This window comes from Bufo bufo, chromosome 10, assembly GCF_905171765.1.
Source record: "Bufo bufo chromosome 10, aBufBuf1.1, whole genome shotgun sequence".
Lineage (NCBI taxonomy): Eukaryota > Metazoa > Chordata > Amphibia > Anura > Bufonidae > Bufo > Bufo bufo.
This window is the reverse complement of record NC_053398.1, coordinates 50,051,840-50,070,308: the sequence shown is the minus strand read 5'-3', so window position 1 is coordinate 50,070,308 and position 18,469 is coordinate 50,051,840.

Genomic DNA, 18,469 nt, shown 5'->3' with positions numbered 1-18,469 from the left:
TTTATTGTTTGTGTAAAACAGCACAGCTTTGGAGCTGTTTTACACAGCTAGGTAACCTCCAAACCATCAAAGCGACAGAATTATTGCAGGTACAGGGCTTACTCCTCAGCCCTGGACCTGTAGTATACAGTCGTGGCCAAAAGTTTTGAGAATTACATAAATATTGGAAACTGGAAAAGTTGCTGCTTAGGTTTTTATAATAGCAATTGCATATACTCCATAGTTCTTCTTTGCCATGAAAATTAACTTAATCCCAAAAAAACCTTTCCACTGCATTTCATTGCTGTCATTAAAGGACCTGCTGAGATCATTTCAGTAATCGTCTTGTTAACTCAGGTGAGAATGTTGACGAGCACAAGGCTGGAGATCATTATGTCAGGCTGATTGGGGTAAAATGGCAGACTTGACATGTTAAAAGGAGGGTGATGCTTGAAATCATTGTTCTTCCATTGTTAACCATGGTGACCTGCAAAGAAACGCGTGCAGCTATCATTGCGTTGCATAAAAATGGCTTCACAGGCAAGGATATTGTGGCTACTAAGATTGCACCTCAATCAACAATTTATAGGATCATCAAGAACTTCAAGGAAAGAGGTTCAATTCTTGTTAAGAAGGCTTCAGGGCGTCCAAGAAAGTCCAGCAAGCGCCAGGATCGTCTCCTAAAGAGGATTCAGCTGTGGGATCAGAGTGCCACTAGTGCAGAGCTTGCTCAGGAATGGCAGCAGGCAGGTGTGAGCGCACTTTTGGAAGATGGCCTGGTGTCAAGAAGGGCAGCAAAGAAGCCACTTCTCTCCAAAAAAAACATCAGGGACAGATTGATCTTCTGCAGAAAGTTTGGTGAATGGACTGCTGAGGACTGGGGCAAAGTCATATTCTCCGATGAAGCCTCTTTCCGATTGTTTGGGGCATCTGGAAAAAAGGCTTGTCCGGAGAAGAAAAGGTGAGCGCTACCATCAGTCCTGTGTCATGCCAAAAGTAAAGCATCCTGAGACCATTCATGTGTGGGGTTGCTTCTCATCCAAGGAAGTGGGCTCACTCACAATTTTGCCCAAAAACACAGCCATGAATAAAGAATGGTACCAAAACACCCTCCAACAGCAACTTCTTCCAACAATCCAACAACAGTTTGGTGAAGAACAATGCATTTTCCAGCACGATGGAGCAACGATAAGGCAAAAGTGATAACTAAGTGGCTCGGGGACCAAAACGTTGACATTTTGGGTCCATGGCCTGGAACCTCCCCAGATCTTAATCCCATTGAGAACTTGTGGTCAATCCTCAAGAGGTGGGTGGACAAACAAAAACCCACTAATTCTGACAAACTCCAAGAAGTGATTATGAAAGAATTGGTTGCTATCAGTCAGGAATTGGCCCAGAAGTTGATTGAGAGCATGCCCAGTCGAATTGCAGAGGTCCTGAAAAAGAAGGGCCAACACTGCAAATACTGACTCTTTACATAAATGTCATGTAATTGTCGATAAAAGCCTTTGAAACGTATGAAGTGCGTGTAATTATATTTCACTACATCACAGAAACAACTGAAACAAATATCTAAAAGCAGTTTAGCAGCAAACTTTGTGAAAACTAATATTTGTGTCATTCTCAAAACTTTGGGCCACGACTGTACATTGCATGCCAGTGACTTTCCTGACCTTTTCTGGCTTATTCCAACAGAGAGTTTGGCCTCTTAAAGGTAATGTGAATCTCCATTTTGGTTCTAATATTGTCAGACCTTAATATGCAGATATAAATATGCCTGACAAATCCCCCTTCATTCCAAAATATTCCAAAAAGTGTGAATATATTTGGAATGTTCAAAAGGGCTTCTCATATTTTCTTCGTTATTCACGGAGCGTAGGCTTTGTTTGTGATGTTTTAACCATAGCTTGGCCACAGTCTTTTTAATAAATCTTATCCAACGTATCATTTGGATAGTCAACATACTCAACCACCCCAGGATGACAATAAACAATACACCCCATACATAATTTCCCCCCCATGCCCAGATGGAGGGATGCAATATCTCATTGTCCGTTGACGAATACTGAAACGTGTCCATGGTGATGTTATCCTTCCGGATTACCATACGAACGGTATGACTAGGTTTATTATCTATCAAAAATTTTAAATCTGGATTTATGGCGATCTCCTGATTTTGGAAGGCATCAATACTTTCCACTTCTCCTTCAACATCCTCTATGTCCACAGGATATAGTGTACGATTCCCAATCATAATCCTAGAATTACGGGGTACTTTTATAATGGAGACATGAGAAGGTAGGACGATGACTTTCACCATTACGTGGTCATTTGAAAAGCGTAGCTTGAAAAGCGTTAGCGTGTGCTAACAAGCCATTTATCTTTTATCAAAACTGCATTCATGGGGACTTCCGGTTTCGGCGCCTGCATGTGAGCAGCAGAGAGAGTCAGCTCCGGAATCCCTGACCGAAAATCGTGACATATTGCCCAGACAATCTCTTATCAGGAGCAATTTACTGCTCCAATAGATTACTAGGGTCCTGAAATGGTGAATGGACCGTTTCATTATCACCATGGGCAAGAAAATCAAGTCCAAGACCTCGGCTGATGTTCCCGCCGATCTAGCCAAGGAGGAAGACATGGCGCCTGATGCTCCTTCACCTCGCGCTGAAGACGATGAGAATTCACCTTCTATAATGCTATCGCAAGAGGTGACCACAGCAGGAGGAATTGATTATAAATTACTGGCGATTGAAGTGGCGTCGCAGCTGGCTACTGATTTACAGGCCACACTGGAAGCGTCAGTGAAAACCTCCATGCAGCAACTACATGAAGCGCTGCAAAAACAAGACACACGCGTGACAGAGGTAGAAAATAGGGTGCATACCCTGGAACGTTACTCTGAGGAATGTATCACGCAAATCCGCGGTCTTATACAAGAAAACAGGTAACTGTGGGACCGAGTGGAGGATCTTGAGAATCGACCCCGCAGAAACAATTTGCGGATCGTTGGCCTGTCGGAAGAGGACTTGCTCACCATATGCGAACAAGAATTGCCTAAACTACTGGGCTTAAAAGGGCCATGCAAAGTTGAGCGCGCTCATAGACTGGGCCCCGATTTGAAAAATCTATCTCATGTCACTGATAACAACGGTGCTAGATTTAATCGCAAGCCGAGACAAGTAATAGTAAAATATCTCGATTTTCAAGACAAGACGAATATACTTCGTAACTTCAAGAGATTCACCGAACCTGTCGAACTAAGGAATTCGAGAATCATCCTATTTGGGGACTACTCAGCAGAAGTTACCAAAAAACTGAGGGCCTTCTCAGCCATCTGCTCTGAGCTATACCAGAGACATACCAGGCTCGCGCTATTATACCCAGCTTTGCTGAAAGTCTTTAAAGGAGACGGATCATCGCAGACCTTTTCAACTCCGGAGGAAGCTGCTGATGTCTTACAGATCACAGTGGATTCCTCATATCGGGCCCCAGAAAAACGAAATAGGGAGAAAGATGAGGACTTCGATCGACCTTCAAGCCCGAAGAGATATGGGGGAAGACAAAGGAAAGATCTGGACAGTCAGTATGGTGCAAGAGCCACCAAGGGTTCCGGATGAAGATTCAAGGGACTTGAGTATACTTTGTATTGTTTATTCTTGACTCTAGCACAGGGAGTCTTGTTTTCTGCTAAAGGGTTGTATAGATAGCCATGTCTAGATAATATGATTCTAGGAAGTGCTCTTTAGATAATCCAGGTTAGTAGATGGTTCTACAGTTTTGTTTCTACATAGCCACTTTTTTTTACCATAGGTCAGGGACCGAGTTTAGCGGTAATACTATAGAGAAAACTTTGTGTAATAATGCACATAGGCAGGAAAAAAGTGAAGTCAGCTTACAATTTATTATTGGAGGGAGGAATAGAATTTTTTGGATGTTTTCCCAGACAGGGAACATAGAAACATAGAAACATAGAATGTGTCGGCAGATAAGAACCATTTGGCCCATCTAGTCTGCCCAATATACTGAGTACTATGGATAGCCCCTGGCCCTATCTTATATGAAGGATGGCCTTATGCCTATCCCATGCATGCTTAAACTCCTTCACTGTATTTGCAGCTACCACTTCTGCAGGAAGGCTATTCCATGCATCCACTACTATCTCAGTAAAGTAATACTTCCTGATATTACTTTTAAACCTTTGCCCCTCTAATTTAAAACTATTTCCTCTTGTAGCAGTTTTTCTTCTTTTAAATATTCTCTCCTCTTTTACCTTGTTGATTCCCTTTATGTATTTAAAAGTTTCTATCATATCCCCTCTGTCTCATCTTTCTTCCAAGCCAGGGGTGTACATAGAAATCACTGGGCCCCATAGCAAAAATCTGAATTGGGCCCCTTAACCCCGCCCACTACCCACAATGGCCCATCCCACTTCCTGACCTGGCTCCTGCCATGCCACACCCCCATTAAATAAATTTATACATGACCTACTGAAACTGTTAGGGATAAACATTTTTTTTTTATTATTAACCAACTTTGTTGCAGTAACGTATAAAATGTACATGTATTTTCCAATAAGGATTTGTTCTGTTTGTTTGCGTTTTGATAGTGAAAAAAAATTCTAAATTGGGGGGAAAAAAAAGGTTTTACTTTTTTGTCGCCATATTTGGACCCCTATAACTTTTTTGCAATTATGTATACGGAACTATATGGGGGCTCAAATTTTGCGGGGCGATCTGAACTTTCCATTGATACCATTCTGGGGTGTTTATGACTTTTTGATCACTTTTTATTAAAATTTATTGTGGAAAAGGAAGCGACCAAAAACAGCTAATCCGCCTTTTGGACTCTTTTTTTCTGTTTTGCTGTTTGCCATATGGGGAATATTTTTTTATATTTTCATACAATGGGCATGTCACTTGCCAGGCTTGCCAGAGTGGGCACAGGACAGTGGACACAGATGGGCCATGTCACTTGCCAGGCTTTAGAAGAGTGGGCACAGGGCGCAATATGTATGCCATACAACTAAGCGAGTGCAGGGCAGGAGCACATACACAGCACTCCTCCTGCCTCTGTCCACTGTGCTAAAGCCGGACCTAAGCCATCCTCCACATCTTAACCCCTTTGCTACCTGCGCCATTTTGTCATCACTTCTCCTACCCCAAACCCCTTTAACTCCTTGCTGCTGATGCTGAGTGTGCACATATGCGCATGTGTTTGTGTGTGGGGGGGGGGGGGGGGGGGGTTTGGCTGGTTTGTGAAATATAATTTGGTGGCTATGTGCACACTCAGCATTAGCAGCAAGGAGTTAGAGGGGTTAATATCCATCCAACCCCGCCTAATGCCCTCCAAAATGCCCAGGGAGGGGTTGTTAGGAAGGAGTAGGTGTAGGAGGAAAGCACACTGTCATCTATGAGCCCCCCCAAACCCGGAAGAAGAGTTGGCTGAAGAAAACCAGCCGCACAACCGGCCAGCATGTCATGAGTGGGCAAGGTTAAATAGTGTGGGCGGGGCCTTCTCTGCGCTCCGGGCCCCCCAGTGCCGCGGGCCCCATAGCAATGGCGTGGTCTGCCTCTATGGGCGGTACGCCACTGTTCCAAGCTATACATGTTAAGGTCCTTTAATCTTTCCTGGGAACTGTTGCTTAGCTGCCTTTAAGCAGTGTTTTTGTATTGTTGGTTTGTTTTTTTGGGAATTATGGGATGGTTATTTTCTGGATGTGTACTGCAGGGCCCTACATACATCTTTTTCATGCGAAGATCCCATGACGCGAATCGTGTCTTGGAACGTCAGAGGTTTGCGTTCCCCAGCCAAACGTAACATGATACTCAAATTTCTACACCGGCTCAAACCAGATATCGCTATGCTGCAGGAGACCCACTTGGCTGAACGGGAATTTTTTCGCATGGAAAAGATGTGGGTCGGGAAAGTGGTTGGAGCGCCCTCTATAGCCGGGAAGGCAGGTACACTAATCCTGATAAGTAAACACTTCGATCATAAAATACTACACCATGAGGCGGATGTAAATGGAAGGTATCAGAAGCTGAAAATGCAATCTCCTCTGGGAGAAATATGTTTGGTCAATGTGTACGGCCCAAATGGGGAAAACGGATCTTTCTTTAGAGAATTGAGTGCTCTAATGGGACAGGATCCCTTAACACAATACATTGTGGGAGGAGACATGAATGCTGGTGTAGACAGCAGGGAAGATAGACAGATTACGTCTGGGAAGGTCATTTTACAAAGGACTAGGGACACTGTTCTAGCAGACTTCATGAATGACAATAACCTAGTGGATCTCTGGAGACTAGAAAACCCTGAAGGTAGAGAGTACACGTTTTATTCCCCACCAAACAATTTGTGGTCCAGGATTGATCATATTTTCGCGACATCTACTGTCCAGCGCAGAGCCCACCACTCCAAAATATTAGATATTGCAATTTCCGATCATGCTCCAGTACAGATAGATATAAAAGAGCAGACTCAGAAGGGATCTGACTTCATATGGCGATTTCCCTCCTTCCTGTCAGAGAATGAAAATTTTAGAGATCTGTTAAAGGGGTGGGTAATGGAATATTTACAGGACAACGCAGAACATAGAAATAACCCCTCTTTGCTATGGGACACAGCGAAGGCTGTTTTACGGGGGAGAATTATTTCTTATGTGCATTCTATAAAAAAGAAGACTAGGACAAAACTGGATGAAAATGCACTGTCCTTAAGGAAGGCATACGTCTCTTTCTTGGCCAACCCCACAAGTGAAAACAACTTAAAATGGAAAGTGGCGAAGAAAGAGTACGAGCTCTGGTTTGTGCAGTGGGAAGATATATATAGATCCCAAAAAGAATCCAGGTTTTTTAAATTTGGTAATAAGTCAGGGAAAATACTAGCAAGATTGGCCAAAGGGGCGAGAGGACCCATACGAATCCCGACATTAAAAGATTCACAGGGACACCTTCAAAAAGAACCCAGGAAGGTAGTGGAGATTTTCAGAAACTTTTACCAGAAGTTATACACTAAAGATCCTGAGGCCCTGCATCCCCCTACTTCCTTTCTGAATAAGGTTTCTCTTCCAAGTGTGAAGGCAGAACAACTAGCCTCACTCAATCAGTCTATTTCAACTGAGGAAGTGGTATATACTATAAGAAACTTGAAGTCAGGGAAGGCTCCGGGACCTGACGGTTTCTCTGGGGAATTCTTTAAGATTATTAGAGAGGACATTACACAGGTACTAGTAGAAAATTACAATAGCATATTAGGTGGCCAAAACCTGACGGAAACAAGTAATTTAGCACATATCAAATTATTGCCCAAACCTGGGAAAGACCCCTTCCAACCTGCATCCCACCGCCCTATATCCCTTATAAATGTGGATGTCAAAATACACTGCGTGCAGAATTATTAGGCAAATGAGTATTTTGACCACATCATCCTCTTTATGCATGTTGTCTTACTCCAAGCTGTATAGGCTCGAAAGTCTACTACCAATTAAGCATATTAGGTGATGTGCATCTCTGTAATGAGAAGGGGTGTGGTCTAATGACATCAACACCCTATATCAGGTGTGCATAATTATTAGGCAACTTCCTTTCCTTTGGCAAAATGGGTCAAAAGAAGGACTTGACAGGCTCAGAAAAGTCAAAAATAGTGAGATATCTTGCAGAGGGATGCAGCACTCTTAAAATTGCAAAGCTTCTGAAGCGTGATCATCGAACAATCAAGCGTTTCATTCAAAATAGTCAACAGGGTAGCAAGAAGCGTGTGGAAAAACCAAGGGGCAAAATAACTGCCCATGAACTGAGAAAAGTCAAGCGTGCAGCTGCCAAGATGCCACTCGCCACCAGTTTGGCCATATTTCAGAGCTGCAACATCACTGGAGTGCCCAAAAGCACAAGGTGTGCAATACTCAGAGACATGGCCAAGGTAAGAAAGGCTGAAAGACGACCACCACTGAACAAGACCCACAAGCTGAAACGTCAAGACTGGGCCAAGAAATATCTCAAGACTGATTTTTCTAAGGTTTTATGGACTGATGAAATGAGAGTGAGTCTTGATGGGCCAGATGGATGGGCCCGTGGCTGGATTGGTAAAGGGCAGAGAGCTCCAGTCCGACTCAGACGCCAGCAAGGTGGAGGTGGAGTACTGGTTTGGGCTGGTATCATCAAAGATGAGCTTGTGGGGCCTTTTCGGGTTGAGGATGGAGTCAAGCTCAACTCCCAGTCCTACTGCCAGTTTCTGGAAGACACCTTCTTCCAGCAGTGGTACAGGAAGAAGTCTGCATCCTTCAAGAAAAACATGATTTTCATGCAGGACAATGCTCCATCACACGCGTCCAAGTACTCCACAGCGTGGCTGGCAAGAAAGGGTATAAAAGAAGAAAATCTAATGACATGGCCTCCTTGTTCACCTGATCTGAACCCCATTGAGAACCTGTGGTCCATCATCAAATGTGAGATTTACAAGGAGGGAAAACAGTATACCTCTCTGAACAGTGTCTGGGAGGCTGTGGTTGCTGCTGCACGCAATGTTGATGGTGAACAGATCAAAACACTGACAGAATCCATGGATGGCAGGCTTTTGAGTGTCCTTGCAAAGAAAGGTGGCTATATTGGTCACTGATTTGTTTTTGTTTTGTTTTTGAATGTCAGAAATGTATATTTGTGAATGTTGAGATGTTATATTGGTTTCACTGGTAAAAATAAATAATTGAAATGGGTATATATTTGTTTTTTGTTAAGTTGCCTAATAATTATGCACAGTAATAGTCACCTGCACACACAGATATCCCCCTAAAATAGCTAAAACTAAAAACAAACTAAAAACAAACTAAAAACTACTTCCAAAAATATTCAGCTTTGATATTAATGAGTTTTTTTGGTTCATTGAGAACATGGTTGTTGTTCAATAATAAAATTAATCCTCAAAAATACAACTTGCCTAATAATTCTACACTCCCTGTACTTTCTAAAATAATGGCAGACAGGCTGGCCAATATTTTACCATCGTTGATTGGAAAATCCCAAGTAGGGTTCGTGAAGGGGAGATCGGCAGTGTTCAACATCCGTAGAGTTCTATCTGTGCTGGACCATGTTAACAGGAAAGAGAGTGCTATATCGTTACCTGCCTTATTGACTATTGATGCTGAGAAAGCATTCGACAATATAAGCTGGAGTTGGTTGGGAAATGTTATGGACAGAATGCAAATTACAGGAGTCTTTAGGACTTATGTCAATGCTTTATATAGATCTCCTAGGGCACAGATTGCAATACCAGGATTCTTGTCCACCTCTTTTCCACTTTTAAAGGGGACGAGACAGGGATGTCCTTTGTCTCCATTACTATTCAATATTGCACTTGAGCCATTAGCTAGACTGCTGGAGTCCACAGATGTCTTTGAGGGTATTCGCATAGGCAAACAGGAGATTAAACTCTCACTGTTCGCAGATGACATCATCATGTTCTTATCAAATCCTCAGAGGGATGTTAAAAACATTTTTGATGTCATGAGGAACTTTGGCTCCTTCTCAGGTTTCAAAGTGAATCGAAACAAATGCGAACTGATGACAATAGGGACGGGACCTTGTAGGAAAGACTTCGTTCTGGAAAACTGTCCGGTATCTTTAGTCACAAGCCACATCACGTACTTGGGGATTAAGATAGGTCGTACGCCTCATTCTCTATATACCCTTAACTACCTACCACTATTCCTACAGATAAAGCAGGAACTGAAAAGGTGGCAATCGTTACCATTGTCAGTAATAGGTAGATGCCACTTAATCAAGATAATTAGTTTTCCAAAATTGTTGTATCCCATGCAGACTATGCCGATTTTACTTAGACATTCGGATGTGGTAGGTATTAATAGGGCCTTTACTCAGTTCATCTGGTCTGGGAAGAAATCACGTATAGCTTTAAAACGACTTTGGGCTCCCATAAACAAAGGAGGGTTAAGAATGCCGGATGTGAGGAGATACAACTTGGCATGTCTTTTCTGGCATCTAAACATATGCCATTGTGGAATCATCCTGATTTTGTTTTGGGTAAAACAAACAAGTTGTTCCAAGCTTGGAGAGGGTTAGGTATTCACAAAATGTCACATTTAATTCATGAGGCAGATCCTAGATACGTATCATTAGAAGAGCTTCATGATAAATTTGGGCTTTCTAGGGAGATATTTTTACAATACTATCAGATCATAAATTTTTGCAAATCTAGACTGAGGGACTTGCAACATGAATATGTCTCTAATCCTTTTGACATCCTGTTGAAACAAAAGGAAAATAAAATCTCACTCTCTGACGTATACAGAACTATGAGAGAAAAAGGGGATGATAGAATGTTCAGCAAAAGATTCCAGGGATGGAAAACATTTTTGAACTCTAGTAATTGTGGGGATAAACTCTTGGGAGGATGGGAGAGAGTAAGGAGAGCAATCTCGTGTGAAAAATGGAGAGAGTCCCATTTCAAACTATTACACAGGGCGATATATGCCTTTAACATTCCATTCAAAAATATTCTCCCTGATAGGATAACGGATTGCCCTAAGTGCCATTTATCTAAAGCAGATCTGAACCATTGTGTCTGGGAATGCTCACAGGTAGAAATATTCTGGAAGGAAACATTAGCTTGGATACGAAAAATATGGCAATTAGATTTGCCATTTGAACCTATGGTGGTTTTGTTTCATGTATTTCCGGATACATTGGTAGTACCCAAGTTAGTGGATGGAGCTTTGGTGGTGGCACTTAGATGTTTACTGAGCTCGTGGTTACAACCAAAAACTCCCGTGATCTCAGAGATTCAAATAGAAATGAGATATTTTATGCTGATGGATCAATTAGAAGCGGAAAAACAAAAGTCTAGTAAAACGTCACAGTTCTTTGGAAAGTGGAAAATCTACATTAGTAAACAGCTTTCCGAACCTGAAATTCTGAAGATTATGAAAAATTTTCAATACACGGAATGGTATCTACTCACTGACTTGAAAGGGAGTTTGGGTAATTTGAAGGTAACTCAGCCATCCTAACGGGGAATTTACACCTGCTTTTAGGATTTGAACAGTGTTAGTTGGGACGGGTACACATCCAGAAGGGGGTGGGGGGGGGGGGGGGATTTAGGGAATTAAGTAATATGTTTTAAGAAAAGAACAATGTCATTTGGAGCAAAGTGTGTTATTGGTACTCTTCTTTTGTACATGATGGTCTATATTGACTCTTCTATTGTACTTCAGCATTGTGTAAAATCATATTTTGCTTCTGAATTGCTTCTAACAGAAAATAAATAAAATGTTATTTAAAAAAAAAAATGCATTCACCTGTCCCTCCTCAATCTTTGACAGGGTAACCGGGCACTTCTCTGATCCATGCTTCTCATATTCGAGACCGCATAACGCATTGGTTGCGTCATAATTAAAAGGATCACCTTCGCATTGAACGTTACACAATTCTCCAGAATAGGAACAGATAACCATTCCGGCTTCCATGGCTGGTACGCCACAATGTCAGGAGTTTGAATCCTAACATGAATATTGTCTTTCCAGGTCCCTACATTATGAATTTTTTTCATCTGAAATATATTGTCCCTAGTGACAAAGGGAATTAATAATAGAAAACAGATCTCCATTTTTATGGGATCAACATATAACGGTATCGCAATCCCCATGTTGAATGCTAAATTCAGCTGGATATCTTCTATTTTATTTCCGCTGACATTTTGCAGCATTCTACGGACGATATCGTATGATACGAAATAAAGGGGAATACGTCCTTCCCTCAGGTGTTGCATCCCACTTTGTACTTCATTGTGGTAAACCTGAGTTTGGAAATCAATACGTTCTTTTAATAATATAAGTTCTTGTTTAAACTGTTCATTACTCTGATGAAGGTTTATTGAATGGTCCAATAATTTTGAATGTAAGTTTGTAGTAACAGTCTCTTGTACCACGGTATACAAATCCGATAAATGTTGCTTCTGCTTTTCCATCTCTGCATGAATGCTCATTAAGTTACTTTTTAGTGAACTGATCTCGAGCTCTAATGTCTTGATGGAGATGGAGTTTGCAACTGTTACACTTGTGGCAATAACAGCGCCCACTACGCTAAAGATTATGGCGGCTACGATCAAAGAAATAAATCGCTTTGGTCTTTGGCTTGTAGAGAATTGCTCTCTGGTCAAGGTCTTCCTTGTTTGCTCCAGGATCTGGGTAATCCGCTCTTGGGAATATCAGATGTGCATCTGGTACCAGGCTTGGATTTCCAGTGACTGGATTTCGGACACGTTAAATTGCCTTTTGACGAAAACGCGTGGATCCAGCGTGATGTAGACCTTCTGGGATAATATCCTCTTGTTCGTCAAGATGAACCCGCTGTATCTTGTAGCATGATTCTGGATGAAGGACCTGGCACAGCAATCGGCTCAGCATGGAACTCCTTCCCCAAGATCAGGACGACGTAGATAATGGCAATCATCTTTGATGACATCTTACGCCTATAAAATATTGCATGACACATATGAGTACATACATTTTTCAACTTTATCCTGCAAGAAAAGAGTTATTAATATCATATACCTCTGATTGGCATAAGTTATTTTCTTGGACAGAGTAAGTTCTGGTTTCAGAGGTCAGTTAGGAGACATTTTGTTACAGAGGAAACGTATATCAGGATGGGTTAGTATGAGTTAAAGATGTAGAATAACAGATAACACTTTTCAGTTCATACGATACCAATCCTTATTTCCTTCTTTAGCTGGAACCGTAAAGTCTCTTCACCTCTTTTCATCCAGCTTCTTCAATCTCTCGAAGTCGTGCACTAGGATGACAAACACGTAGCTGATTAATGTGCACCCATTTTTCAATAAACTCATCCCCCTTAGGGATTTTGATCTTGTAGACCACTGGAGATAATTTGTCAGTGATGACATAGGGACCTTTCCAGGAAGGTAGGAATTTTCTCTCCTTCACTTGATTCCGAGCGAAGTTATAGAGATACACCCGATCGGAAATTTGATACTCCTTCTGCGTAGTCTTCAGATCGTAGTATGTCCTAGCACTCACTGCGGCTTTCTCTATATTCTTCTGGGCGAATGCAAAAGCATATGCAGTACGCCAGTCCTTCAGGGTGAGCGAGTGTGAGGTCACGGGGGTCAATTAACAGACCGAGGGTTACTCTTAGTACTCACAGTTTGTAGTATACCCAGGGCAGGCGTACAGTCAGTGATGAAGAGGCTGGCACGTAGATCCTCTGGGGCACTCTCTAAATATAGGGACCAGGCCGGGTGATAGGTGAGGCGCCCTGGGTGTTGAAGGTTTAGCGTGCCTGTGGCAAGATCCCTTACAGTTCGTGACGCCAGTGCCGGTAACGGTGGCACACCGATTGTTAGGAGGAATAATGGAGGTGCACACGATTGCAGTGAACTAGATATCTTCTTTACTGAACAGTTCAAACTATGTACAAACTCCAAACAGTTCCATATGAAGAATATTTAGTAGCAGGCAGGCTTTACCTAGGTGGGAGGTAGAATCCTAGCAAGTCAACTCAGGGGGAATTAAACTCACAGATCAGGCTGTACTTTCTGCAGAATCCTGTCTGGTTTTCTCCAAGGCCCGTATGCCTAATAGCTGGCCTTATCCTTGGGTAGGGAAACCTCCTCTTGTATCAATTCTCTTGCTGACAATAAACTTCTGCCCCTCAGCTTTCCATTTGGCTGGATAGGATTAGCACTGCTCTGTACTCTGCAGGGTGCAGGATAACTCAGGAGGATCTTCTTCTCCTGGACTAACCTCTGAGCTTCACTTACTCAGGACTTCAGGCAGGCTAGACTGAACTGCTTAGCCTCCTGGACTAGACTGAACTCCCCTTTCCTGTCTGGGCCTAACTATATATACTAGGGGGTTCCCTAGCTCCCTCTACAGCTCAGGAGGAGAAACTACACCCCTAGCAGGCCTGGTACACAGGAATTAACATGGAAATATGCAGTCATACAATACAAAATACAATAAGCAATCTCCCACAGGAGGTGGGGAACAACTTGACCCAATTGACCCTTAGTAGTGCCCACCTTTGCGTAGTGGGACACTACATACCCCGCTGCTTTGAGGTTGCCCGACCTCGGCGCAACACAGGGGGCCCACTCAGCTGGAAACTGTGACCTGAAAGACAAAAATGCAAAGCAGGCATATACAATAATTACTACATTTGCAATGAAATTAACAGGTAGCTCCGCTGGCAAAGGACAAGTGCAATGAAAAAGGGGCATCGTTCTCTTCATAAGTTGGTACATGGAACGGGGGCGCTGACCTGGTACAGCGTATCAGGAGTAACCAGGATAGTCCATAATGATAAAAATGCCATAGTAACACAAGTTCCTGGAGGCTCAAAAGAAAAACATGAGTCCATACCCAGGTCTGGTAGACAGTTAAACAGGAGTTTCCCGAAGGAGGTTACTCTGGTCAACAACGTAGTCTCCGAATCTCACAGGCGGGTACCCCTTAGTAGGCCGCGTGGACCTCCTTACTGGCAGAGACTCTTCTTGCCTTGGCTCAGGGGGGCCAAAGGGATCCACAGGCTCTGGAGCCCTTTCGGGTACACCCTGGGACAGATCATCCTGGGGTCGAGGACTAGCAGGAGCTGGAGCCGGTACCGCAAAGTTCAACCAGGGTGTCAGGAACCAATGAAGTGGCTCCTTGTCATGTAACAGGTTCTCAACAGCCTGCATAGGATCAACAGGTTGGGCTGACGACTCTGGTTCAGGAGACTCTAGCTCAACGCCCCCTGCTGCAGTTTCTCCTTCTATGCAGGGCTTTAAACGATTCCTGTGTACGATCTGGGAGCCTTTACCTTCCCTGGAAATTTGGTAAACGTGGGTCTTAGCAATAGCAGTTATGACGTAGGGAGTCCTCTCCCACTTACTGTCCAGCTTGCTGGTTCGGTGGTTATTCCTCAACCACACCACGTCTCCTATGGCAAGAGGTTCCGCATGAGCAGCCAGGTCATAGTCTCTCTGCTGCCGCTCTCGGGCATTTTCCATGCGCTCCTGAACAATCTCTTTGGCATTAAGAAGTCGTCTTTGATGCTCCACCACCCAATCAGTTTTTGGTAGTGGGTTGATGACATCGGGTACTTGCACGTCCAGGGAGTGGTCGGCAAGCAGCCTCCCTTGACGGCCGAACATCAAATAGAAATGCGTGTACCCGGTGGAGCAGTGAATTGTATTACATAGAAACATAGAATGTGTCGGCAGATAAGAACCATTTGGCCCATCTAGTCTGCCCAATATACTAAATACTATGGATTAGAGTTGTTGCGATACCAAATTTTTGATTCGGTTTCGATACCATGAAAAAGTATTGCGATACTCGATACCATTCGATACCACGCGAAAAAAATAAACAAAAAAAGCCACGTGCATTCCTCATTTTTAAAAATGGCGAATCGCGCAGTTTTTATTTTATTTTTTCTGTTCCGGCATTCACCACCTAGATTTTTTTTTAATATTTTAATAGTTTGGACTTTTCTGACGTGGCGATGTAATATGTTTATTTATATATTTTATATGTGAAATTGGGAAAAGGGGGGTGATTTATACTTCATATTTTAGTGTTTTTTTTTTTTTCACTTTTTATTTAATAACTATTTCCCCCCTTAGGGGCTAGAACCTGGGATCTTTCATCCCTTTTCCTATTCACCCTGATAGATCTCTATCAGGGTGAATAGGACTCCACACTGTCCCTGCTGCTCTGTGCTTTGTGCACACAGCATCAGGGATGTTACCATGGCAACCAGGGCTTCTGTAGCGTCCTGGCTGCCATGGTAACCGATCGGAGCCCCAGGCTTACACAGCTGGGGCTCCGATCAGAAGCTGCCACTGCACCACCAATGAGGGGGAGTGGAGAGGTCCCTGTGGCCACTGCCACCAATGATTTTAATACTGGAGGGTTGAGAGGGGCCGGCGCACTGTGCCACCAATGATTTTAATGGGATGGGGGGATTGAGGGGGGGGGCACACTGCACCACCAATGATTTTACCCCTTTATACAGGAGGCGGGTACTAGCAGATCAGCGGCAGTTAACTGCCGCTGATCGCAGCTCCCTGTCAGGGGCAGGGTGCCGGCAATGCGATTCTGCTGCCGGCACCCGCCTCCTGTATGTGTTAAAGACTGACTACTGTATATGAGTCCAGACTTTCACTATTAGGCCACACAGAGCGGCGCCCAGCGATGTCTCAGCACTCACCATTTAGTCCTGGGCGCCGCTCCGTTCGCCCGCAGTGCCCCATTACTGTCTCCTCTCCTGCTCCACATGCTGCTGATTACTATCGGAGCGATGGGAGGAGACATCAGCTTCACTAGTGGGCGTTCCTTCTCCCTGGCTGTAGCGCTGTCCAATCGCAGCGCAGGGAAAAGGAACGCCCACTAGTGAAGCTGATGTCTCCTCCCATCGCTCCGATAGTAATCCTATCATTGGGGGCGCAGTGCGCCCGCCCCTCCTCCGCCCCTCTCTTCTCATTGCCGCCCCTCCTCCACCCCCTCTCTTCTCATTGCCGCCCCTCCTCCGCCCCTCTCTTCTCATTGCCGCCCCTCCTCCGCCCCTCTCTTCTCATTGGTGGCAGCGGCAGCAGCACAGGGGGAGGGAGGACAGCTTCCTTCTCCCCGTGCTGCTGAGAGAGAACTTGAGCGCGCCGATAGCAGCGCGCTCATGTTCAGAGATACTAGACTGCGCAGAAGCGCAGCCCAGTATCGAAAAAACGGAAATCCCGGTATCGTATCGATACCGGGACAAAAGTATCGATTGGGTATCGAAATTTCGATACCCGCAACAACCCTACTATGGATAGCCCCTGGCCCTATCTTATATGAAGGATGGCCTTATGCCTATCCCATGCATGCTTAAACTCCTCCACTGTATTTTCAGCTACCACTTCTGCAGGAAGGCTATTCCATGCATCCACTACTCTCTCAGTAAAGTAATACTTCCTGATATTACTTTTAAACCTTTGCCCCTCTAATTTAAAACTATGTCCTCTTGTAGCAGTTTTTCTTCTTTTAAATATTCTCTCCTCTTTTACCTTGTTGATTCCCTTTATGTATTTAAAAGTTTCTATCATATCCCCTCTGTCTCGTCTTTCTTCCAAGCTATACATGTTAAGGTCCTTTAATCTTTCCTGGTAAGTTTTATCCTGCAATCCATGTACCAGTTTAGTAGCTCTTCTCTGAACTCTCTCCAAAGTATCAATATCCTTCTGGAGATATGGTCTCCAGTACTGAGCACAATACTCCAAATGAGGTCTCACTAGTGCTCTGTAGAGCGGCATGAGCACCTCCCTCTTTCTATTGGTAATTCCTCTCCCTATACACCCAAGCATTCTGCTAGCATTTCCTGCTGCTCTATGACATTGTCTGCCTACCTTTAAGTCTTCTGAAATAATGACCCCTAAATCCCTTTCCTCAGATACTGAGGTTAGGACTGTATCACAGATTTTATATTCTGCTCTTGGGTTTTTACGTCCCAGGTGCATTATCTTGCACTTATCAACATTAAATTTTAGTTGCCATATTTTTGACCATTCCTCTAGTTTTCCTAAGTCCTTTTCCATTTGGTGTATCCCTCCAGGAACATCAACCCTGTTCCAAATCTTTGTGTCATCAGCAAAAAGACACACCTTACCATCGAGGCCTTCTGCAATTTCGCTGATAAAGATTAGAGTTGAGCGAACACCTGGATGTTCGGGTTCGAGAAGTTCGGCCGAACTTCCCGGAAATGTTCGGGTTCGGGTTGAAGTCAATGGGGACCCGAACTTTTCGGCACTAAAAAGGCTGTAAAACAGCCCAGGAAAGAGCTAGAGGGCTGCAAAAGGCAGCAACATGTAGGTAAATCCCCTGCAAACAAATGTGGATAGGGAAATGAATTAAAATAAAAATAAAATAAATAAAAATTAACCAATATCAATTGGAGAGAGGTCCCATAGCAGAGAATCTGGCTTCACGTCAGCAGAGAATCAGTCTTCATGCCATAGCAGAGAATCTGGCTTCACGTCACCCACCACTGGAACAGTCCATTGTCATATATTTAGGCCCCGGCACCCAGGCAGAGGAGAGAGGTCCCGTAACAGAGAATCTGGCTTCATGTCAGCAGAGAATCAGTCTGAATGTCATAGCAGAGAATCAGGCTTCACGTCACCCACCACTGGAACAGGCCACTGTCAGATATTTAGGCCCAGGCAGAGGAGAGAGGCCCCGTAACAGAGATTCAGGCTTCATGTCAGCAGAGAATCAGTCTTCATATCATAGCAGAGAATCAGGCTTCATGTCACCCACCACTGGAACAGGCCACTGTCAGATATTTTTAGGCCCCGGCACCCAGACAGAGGAGAGGTTCATTCAACTTTGGGTTGCCCCGCAATATAATGGTAAAATAAAAATAAAAATTGGATTGATTGAGGAAGTGCCCTGGAGTACAATAATATATTGTTAAGGGGAGGTAGTTAATGTCTA